This window comes from Mustela putorius, unplaced genomic scaffold, assembly GCF_011764305.1.
Source record: "Mustela putorius furo isolate JIRA1106 unplaced genomic scaffold, ASM1176430v1.1 tig00000127_pilon_pilon_pilon, whole genome shotgun sequence".
Lineage (NCBI taxonomy): Eukaryota > Metazoa > Chordata > Mammalia > Carnivora > Mustelidae > Mustela > Mustela putorius.
In genome coordinates, this window is record NW_025421288.1 from 7,696,204 (window position 1) to 7,706,324 (window position 10,121).

The window sequence follows — 10,121 nt, forward strand, 5'->3', positions numbered from 1 at the left end:
CATTTTTGAGCGGGAGAGTGACGTGATCAGAGCTCTGCTATGGGAAGATGAAACCAACAGCAGTGTGCAGAGAAAATAGAAATGAGCACTTATCAAATATCGAGAGGTAAAGGGCTTTCTAAACTTAGATGCATTTGAAGAGACCTCAAAAGAAAAAAAATCAATAGATCTGTTTACACTAAAATTTAAGACTTCTCCATCTTCTTCCTTCCACCAAAAAATAACCAAAATTAAAAGGCAAATAGCCCAGGGAAAATGTTCCCAGCAAATGGCAAAGTGTTGACATCTTTTATATAGAAAGAATTTACAAAAATCAATATGGGCCAAAAAAAAAAAAAAAAAAGGAGCCCAATAATCATGTTTCTTCCTTCCCTCATTCATTTATTCAAGCAACATGTAATGAGCCAGGTTCTAAGAAGGTATTTGTGGACAAGACATACTTAGGAATCTGAGAATAAAAGGGAATTTCATTAAACTGATAGAGTATCCACCAACACCGTGCAGCAAATGTCATTCTTTTTTTTGTTGTTGTTAAAGGGTTTATTTATTTATTTGACAGACAGAGATCACAAGTAGGCAGAGAAGCAGGCAGAGAGAGGAAGAGAAGCAGGCTCCCTGCTGAGCAAAGAGCCCGATATACAGCTCGATTCCAGGACCCTGGGATCATGACCTGAGCCGAAAGCAGAGGCTTTAACCCACTGAGCCACCCAGCGCCCCAGTAAATGTCATTCTTAATGGTGAAATGCTAGAAACATTATTTTAAAATCAGGAATGAGACAGGCATGGCTGCTATCATTGCTCTATACTGTATTGGTGATTGTAGCCAGGGCAATAAGACTAGAAAAAGAAATTTAAGATATAGGGGCCCCTGAGTCGCTCAGACAGTTAAGTATCATGACCTTCAGCTCAGGTTATGGTCCCGGGATCCTGGGATTGAGCCCCACTTTGGGCTCTCTGCTCAGTGGGGATTCTGCTTCTCCCTCTCCCTTTCTCTCAAATAAAATCTTTTTAAAAAAGAAAAAAAAGAAATATAAGACGTAAAGATTGGAAAAGAAAAGCCAGAACTGTAATTTTTCACAGATGATGGTCTACATTTCAAATCTGAAGGACTCTTTTTTTAAAAAAATATTTTATTTATTTATTTGTCAGAGAGAGAGAGAGCACGCGAGCACAAGCAGGCAGAGTGGCAGGCAGAGGTCAACAGAGAAGCCGGCTCCCTGCTGAGCAAGGAGCCCGACATAGGACTCGATCCCAGGACCCCAGGATCATGACCCAAGCCGAAGGCAGTGGCTTAACTGACTGGGCCACCCAGGCATCCCTCAAATCCAAAGGATTCTATAGATAAGTTATTATAATAAGAAGGTTTGGAAAAAAGGTTGGCTTTAATATCAATATAAAAATTATTTGCAGTTCTGTACACTGGTAAAAATTAACAAAATGGAATATATGTATTTAGATAGAATAATGTGTTTAAAAAATACATTGTTTATTATAGCAATAATGACAAGCATCTGTAATAAATCCAAAAAATATGTACAAGATTTATTATCAAGTTTTTATTTTGGATACAAATCTAAAAATCATAATCATTATAGTATGACTGATTATATAAACAAAATTATTTAAATACCAAAATGATACAAATTATAAGACTAAATCTTTCCCCAAAATGTCCATTTTCTCCCATTTGATCTATGGATTCAATGCAATTGCAATAAAAATTCTAACAGGGATTTTCTTAACTATGACATACAGATTTTAAAATTTGTGTAGAAAAGTAAAAATATCTAAGACATCTCTGAAGAGGAAGAATGAGACAGTTGCTTACTCCCTAGCTATTAGGACTTATGAAACTCTAGTAATACAAACAGCCTGATGTTAGCTAAAGAATGAGCATATATAGACTCATGAAATCAAATAGAGAAATCAGGAAAAGACCCACACATATCTGTTGCTCTGATGTTCAGATAGAGTCTTGCTGATCAGTGGAGAAAGGAAGGGACCAATTAATATATTGTGTAGGAACAAGTGATCAAACCTATGTGGATAAAATAATTGGAATCCTATCTCAAACCTATGCAGCAAAATTAATCCCAGATAGATTTAACAATTTAAATATGGAAGGCAAAAGTCTTAGAAGAAATGGTAGAATACCTTTTCTACTTCACAGAAAGGAAGGATCTTTTAAAAAGATTTTATTTATTTACTTATTTGAGAGAGAGAGAGGGAGAGCATGAGAGGGGAGAAGATCAGAGGGAGACGCAGACTCCCCATGGAGCTGGGATCCCAATGCGGGACTCGATCCCGGGACTTGATCCCGGGATTCTGGGATCATGACCTGAGCTGAAGGCAGTTGACTAACCAGCTGAGCCACCCAAGCGCCCCCCAAAAAAGGATTTTTAAGTAACCTGTACACCCAATGTGGAGCTCAAACCCACAACCCCGAGAACAAGAGTCACATGTTCTACTGACTGAGCCAGCCAGATGCCCCATGAAAGGAAGGATTAAAGAAGACAAGACACAAAAAGTGGTAACCATAAGAGAAAGGACTGATGCATCCAACTACATTCCAATTAAGGACTTCTCATCAGCTGAGACCATAAAACCAAGTCAAAATATGAGTGATAACCAACAAAGTTTTAGGGTCTAGAACATAAAAGGGACTCCTATACGTCAACACAAATATATAAAATACTTAGAAAAATGGGCAAGAGACAGGAACATGCATTTCATGGAATCAACCAACAAGAGTTGGAAAAGATGCTCAAACTTATCATGCTGGTTATCAGGAAATTCAAACAAAATCACAATGAGACTCCATCTTACATTTGCCAGGATTGGCAAAAGTTAAGAAATCTGATAATACCAAGTGACGAACAGAAAGTGTACCCCCAGGAACTATAGTGTTGGTAGAAGTGTAAATTGGTAACCACTTTGGCAAACAATTTGGCATTACCGTGTAGAAACAAACATTTGCATATGCTATGACCAAGCCAATGGCACTCCCAGGTCTCTGTGCTAGAGCAAGTCTAGCCCTTTTGCAACAGGAAACATGTACAAGGCTTTTCATAATAGCCAGATGTCTAATGAGCAGGGACTGGATAAATGCATCGTGTTATTGTATGAGTTTCCTATGGAGCAGGTGTCCAATTATCATAAACTAGGAGGCTTAAAACAACAGAAATTTATTTTCCCATCATTCTGTAGGCCGGAAGTCCAAAATGAGGACCTAAATGAAGATGTCGGTTGGTCCATGTGCTAGGGGAGAGTTTGTTCCTTGCCTCTTCTGGTGTCTGGTGGTAGCGGGTATTCCTTGGCTTGTAGCCATACCACTTCTCCATTATATTCCCATCGCCTTCTCCTTTAGCTCCCTCTTATAAGAACATCTGTGACGGCATTTACAACCCACCCTGAAAATCCAGGATGGTCACATGTCAAGATGCTTAACTTAATCACATTTGCAAATACCCTGTTTTTATATAAGGCAAGATTTACAGGATTTGTATAAGATCAGGGATCAGAATTTGATATTTTGGTGTGGGGGGAAAGGGTATTTTTCCCCCCACTTTTCTACCACCTGCCGTCAGTCTGTTACACACACAAAATACATTCATCCCATCTCACATCTCCAAAAGTCTTAACCCATTGTAATATGAACTCAAGCCCAAAAATCTCATTTGCTATAATCAAATCAAAACTCCAAATCTTATCATCTAAACCAGGCTTGGTAAGACGCAGGATATGATCCATTCTTGGGGAAAAATTCTACTCTGTCTCTGGAAATATGAAGCTAACAAGTTATCTGTTCCCCAAATACAGTGGAGGGATAGGCATCGTGTAACATTTATAGACATTCCCACTCCAAAACAGAGAAAATGCAAGAGAGAAAGCTGTCATGGGTCCCAAGTAATTTCAAAATCTGGCAGGACAGATTCCTTTACTTTTCAAGGTCTGGGGCTAATCCTCTGTCACCCACGGTTTCAGCCTCCACATCTGTGATTTTGACTTCCAGGTCCAAGGCTCTGGCCTCTGGCCTAAGGCCATTCCCTTTTGTTATGCTTCCTTTTTCTTAACAGTACGCACATGGTTGAAGTTGAGTCATTTTATAAGCCTATATCCTGCCTCTTGGATGGTGGGGGTCCAACAGCCTTCCTTCATTCCATTCTGTCTCTGTCTCTTTCTATTTAAGATGGCAGTGCTTCTGCCGGTATATATAACTCTGGAAAGTCTTGTGGGTCTCCTGTGTATGACACAGAGATTCACACCGTCCTCCACAGATCTTTCCTGGATAATTGTATCCCTTGCTGGTTTCTGCTGAGATGGTTGAGTGGGTTCATGAGTCACACACCTAATATTCTCAACATTAGCAAAAGGCTATTCAACCACACCCATGGCCTTCTCTCCAGAACACATTTTTCTAACAGTAAATCGCCTAATTTTAGTATATTTCACAATCTGGATAGGCTGCAAATTTCCCCCGTTATCATGTGTTCGTTCCCTTTGGTGTGACAGTTCTTTCCCTGGTATATCTTTTTCCTCTCCCATTTTACAATAATCAACAAGAAGAAACCAGGGCACATCTTTAACATTTTGCTAGGAAATGACCTCAGCTAAAATCCAAGTTCATCACCTACAAGTGCTTCTACTGTGCTGCTCAAAATTCTTCCAGCATTTACCCAATTCCACATTTTGGGGGGTTTGTTACAGCAGCACACCACTCTTGGTTCCAAAATTTGTGTTAGTTTGCTATGGTAACTGTAACAAATTAACATAATCTAGATGGTTTTAAGCAACAGCAACTTATTTCATGCCATTCTGGATGCTGCAAGTCCAAAATTGCTACCATTGTGCCCAAATCAAGATGTGGGGAGATCTGGGGCACCTGGGTGGCTCAGTCGGTTGAGCATCTGCCTTTGGCTCACGTCATGATCTTAGGGTCCTGGGATCAAGCCCCATGTTGTCAGGTTCCCTGCTCAGCAGGGACCCTGTTTCTCCCTCTCCTTCTGTCCTTCCCTGCGGCTTGTGCTCTCCCTCTCAAATAAATAAAATCTTAAAAAAAAAAAGATGTTCACAGGTCCATGTTCTCCCAGAGGCTCTAGGGGAGACTCTATTCCTTGCTTCTTCCAGCTTCGGGCAGCTCCTAGCATTCCTTAGCTCCTCTCCGATTTCTGCTTCCATTGTCACGTTGCCTTTTTCTCTTCTGTCCATGTCAAAAATCCTTCTTCTTCTCTCTTATATGGAGGCATGTGATTGAACCTGGGGCCCACCCTGATAATCCAGGATAATATCCACACATCTCAAGATCCTTAACTTAATTACAGCTGCATGCAAACTATTGTCACATAACTGTAACATCTACAGGTTTCCACGATTAGGATCTGATATCTTTGGGGGGCCAGTTTTCATCCTATCATAGTGATGTCCTTATTATGGAACATTAAATAGCAGTAACAATGAATGAATATTTATATGTTCCTTATTTCTCTCCCTACTCCAGTATAATCTCCATGAGGATAGGGCCTTGTTTCACTCATTATTGTATACTCGGTCTGTGGAAGAGTGACCACCAGGTAATAAATATTTGTTGAATGAACTACCAAAATGGATATTTATAAGAAGAATAACACCAGTAAATAGAACATGTTATGGTATAACATCAAATGAGAAAAAGAGTGTATAAGTTTTTAATATCAAATCATTGTGAGGGAGCCTGGGTGGCTCAGTCGATGAAGCATCTAACTCTTGATCTCAGCTCAGGTGTTGATCTCAGAGTTGTGGGTTCAAGCACCACATTGGGCTCCATGTTGGGTGTGGAGCCTCCTTTAAAAATTTTTTAATAAAAAATTTAATAATAAAAAATTTATTTTAATAAAAAATTTTAATAAAAAATTTAAGTATCAAATAATAATTTTTACATTAAAAATTTTATGCCAAAAAAAAAAAGAACTGGAGATGAAAATGAAAATGGAGTAGGGAACTCCAAGAGTCTACCTCATCCCAAAAGCAGCTTGTAAACTGGCAAAACTGTCAGAATCAGTTATATCAGAACTCTGGAAACAACTCAAAGTTTACATCAACCAGGTGAACACTTAATCAAGAAATAAACCACTGAATCTCAGTAATAAAACTTCATGATAATTTCCCTTATCTTGGCCATTCCCACTGTCCAGCTCTGTGGCTGCCTTGAAGACAATGTTCTTAGTATAAGCTCCTAGCACCAGAGAGAGCAGAACACATCTGCTACTGAAAGCATTGTGGTTGTTTGTTTTGACCTGTCTGGTGGCTCTCTGAATGTCTGGCTCAATGGTCTAGCCTTTATTTTGCCTAATTCAGAACCCTCCCAAGGATGAGGTGGCTACTTCGGGGACATTTGTTGAAACACATAAAAGCAATTTTAGCTTTATTATATTATATTATATTATATTATATTATTATTATTATAATATAATTATATTAGCTGCTGCCATCTAGGACAAGGGATCACATCTGGAGAAAACAAAAGCTTAGGGGCGCCTGGGTGGCTCAGTGGGTTAAGCCGCTGCCTTCGGCTCAGGTCATGATCTCAGGGTCCTGGGATCGAGCCCCACGTCGGGCTCTCTGCTCAGCAGGGAGCCTGCTTCCTCCTCTCTGCCTGCTTGTGATCTCTGTCAAATAAATAAATAAAATCTTAAAAAAAAAAAAAAGAAAACAAAAGCTTAGGAAGAAAAGCTGGGAAATGAAACAGTTTAGGAAACAAGGACTTTGAAAAGTTCCCACATATTCCTGGAATGGAGGTCCACATGCATGCCCAGAGCTGGATACATGCTCAGAAAAGATCTGAGAAGGCCCTAAAATCTTACCTCTACTGATCACCAGGCTCTGGGGGAGCAGGAAATGAGGTCTAAAGCAGAGTTGTCAATTACATGACTGAGTGTTTAAGGAATTTCCCAACACACATACAGAGCTCATCTGCAAAGAATGGGAGGTTTTTGTTGTTGTTGTTTTAAGTATTTAATGAAATCTCTGTCAAATGACTAGCTGATCACCAAGCAAATGAAACAGAGACTTGAGTGACCACAGACTACAAAAAGATAGACTATAAAATTAGTTCCAGAAAAGTCACTAAACTGACAAACAATTTCTACTACACACAGCAACAAGTCAAAACGTGGTAGAAAATACTATTTCCAGAGTTGTTATAATACCCAAAATGTCCAGTTTAGAAAAAAACATTATGGAGTGCTGGGTGCCTCACTGGGTTAAAGCCTCTGCCTTTGGCTTGGGCCATGATGCCAGGGTCCTGGGATCAAGCCATATATTGGGCTCTTTGCTCAGCAGGGAGCCTGCTTTCCCCTCTCTCTTTCTGCCTGCCTCTCTGTCTGCTTGTGATCTCTGTCTGTCCAATAAATAAATAAAATAAAAAAATAATAATAAATAAATAAAAAAGAAAAAAACATTATGATGCATACAAAGGGAACATGGCCTATACATGGGGAAAAAAACTGTCTTTGAGGAAGCACAGATATTGCATATAGTAGACAAGACTTTAATCCACAATTTAAAATATACTCAAAGACCAAAAGGAAACTATGCACACAATACTAAAGGAAAACATGATAATCGTATCTCACTAGACAGAAGCTCTCAATTAGGAGGCAGAAGCTATAATGCAGAAACAGATAGAAATTCTGGATTTGAAGAGAATTTAATGAAATGAAAAATCCACTAGAGGAGTTCAACAGCAGGTTTGAGGAGGCAGAAAGAATCAGCACACATGAAGATAAGTCTATGGAGATTACCCAGTCTGTGGAGCAGAAAGAAAAAAAAGGATGAAGGAAAATAAACAGAACCTCGGGGATTTATAAGATACCATCATGAATACTAACATGTATAGTAGAAGTCCCAGCAGGAGAGGTGGGAGAGAAATAAGAAAGAATAGTTGAATATAATGGCTGAAAACTTCAAAATTTGATGCAAGACTAATTTACACATCTAGGAAGCAGGTAAGGAAAAATCAAAGAGATCCATATCAAACATGATCACACTGCAGTAGGCCAAAAATAAAAAGAATCCTTAAAGCAGGAAGAGAAAAGTGACTAATCACTTACAAGTGGACCTCAATGAGATTAACAGCTGATTACTCATCAGAAAACTTGGGGGTCAGAAGGATATAAATTTGAACAAGATTGTCATAAATTAAGATGCTAATTGTAATGCCCAGGACAACAAATAAGAAAAATGAAATATATCCAGTAATAGAAACAAGAAGGGAATCAAAATGGCACATTAGAAAACACCTAACACAAAAGAAGAGCTGAGAAACAACAAGATACAAGACATAGAGCAAACAAATAACATGGCAGAAGTAAGTTTGTATTAGTAATTGCAATTAAATATAAATAGGTTAAATTCTCTAATTTAAAGACAGAGATTGGGGGTGCCTGGCTGGTTCAGTGGGTTAAAGCCTCTGCCTTCGGCTCAGGTCATGATCCCAGAGTCCTGGAATCGAGTCCCGCATAGGGCTCTCTGCTTGACAGGGAGCCTGCCTCCACCTTTCTCTGCGCCTGCCTCTCTGCCTACTTGTGATCTCTCTCTCAAATAAATAAATAAATAAAATCTTAAAAAAAAAAAAAAGAGATTGATAGAACGGATTAAGAAGGATGCCTAATGCACTATATGCTGTTTACATGAGTCTTTCTTAGGCTCAAAAACTCAAATAGTATAATAGTTTAATAGTTTAACAGTGAAAGGATGGAAAAGATAATCCATGCCAAAAATCAACCAAAAAAAAAAAAAAAAGAGAGAGAGAGAGAGATCAAGTGGCCATACTAATATTTAAAAAATAGACTTTAAGGCAAAAAATCATTTTAAAAAAGTGAGGCATTATATAATGATAAAAGGCTCGATTTGTCAAGAAGCTATAACAATAGTAAACATATATTGAAGGGAGAAATAAACAGTTCAACAATAATAAAGACCTTTTTAAAAAAGAAGATTTTATTTATTTATTTTACAGAGATTGAGATCACAAGTAGACAGAGAGGCAAGCAGAGAGAGGGAGAAGCAGGCTCCCTGCTGAGCAGAGAGCCCAATGTGGGCTCAATCCCAGGACCCTGAGATCATGACCTGAGCCGAAGGCAGAGGCTCAACCCACTGAGTCACACAGGTGCCCTAATAATAAGGACTTTAATCCTTTACTTTTAGTAATGGAGATAATTACTGCATAAAAGATAAACAAAGAAATAGAAGCACTGAAGGACACTATAAACTAGCTAGCCCTAACTCCACTCAACAACAGAATACACATTCTTCTCAAGGGAGCATGGAATATTCCTCAGGATAGACCACGTTTATACTGCAAAAACAGTCTCAATACATTTAAAAATACTGAATGCATATGAGGTCTTTTCTCTGACCACAATGACATGAAACTAGAAATTAATAAAAGATGGAAAACTGAAAATTCTGCATATATGTGAAAACTGAACAACAGATTTTTATGTGCCCAGTGGATTAAAAAGAATTCACAAGGGAAATTAGATGAGTTGGGATGCCTGGGTGGCTGAGTCATTAAGCGTCTGCCTTTGGCTGGGTCATGATCCCAGGATCGTAGAATCGAGTCCCACATTGGGCTCCCTGCTTGGGGGGAAGCCAGCTTCTCCCTCTTCCACTCCCCCTCCTTGTGTTCCTCCTCTCACTGTCTCTCTCTCTGTCAAATAAATAAAAATCTTGGGGCGCCTGGGTGGCTCAGTGGGTTAAGCCTCTGCCTTTGCATGGGATCAAGCCCCCCATCAAGATCTCTGCTCGGTGGGGAGCCTTCTTCCTTCTCTCTATCTCTCTGCCTGCCTCTCTGCCTACTTGTGATAAATAAATAAAATCTTTTTAAAAAAATCTTTAAAAAATTAGGTGAGATGAATGAAAATAGAAACTCAGAATACTAAAACTTACAGAATGCAGTAAAAGCAATTAACAGAGGGAAATTTATAGCTGTAAACACCTGTATTAAATAGAAAAAGGATTTCAAATCAATAATTGAACTTCCAATTTTTTTTTTTAATGGGCCCAAAGAAAATGTACTGAGTCATGTAACTGAATGCCCAAAAGCAGGACTTGTTGTAGACATGGATTATTTCAGGGGCTTG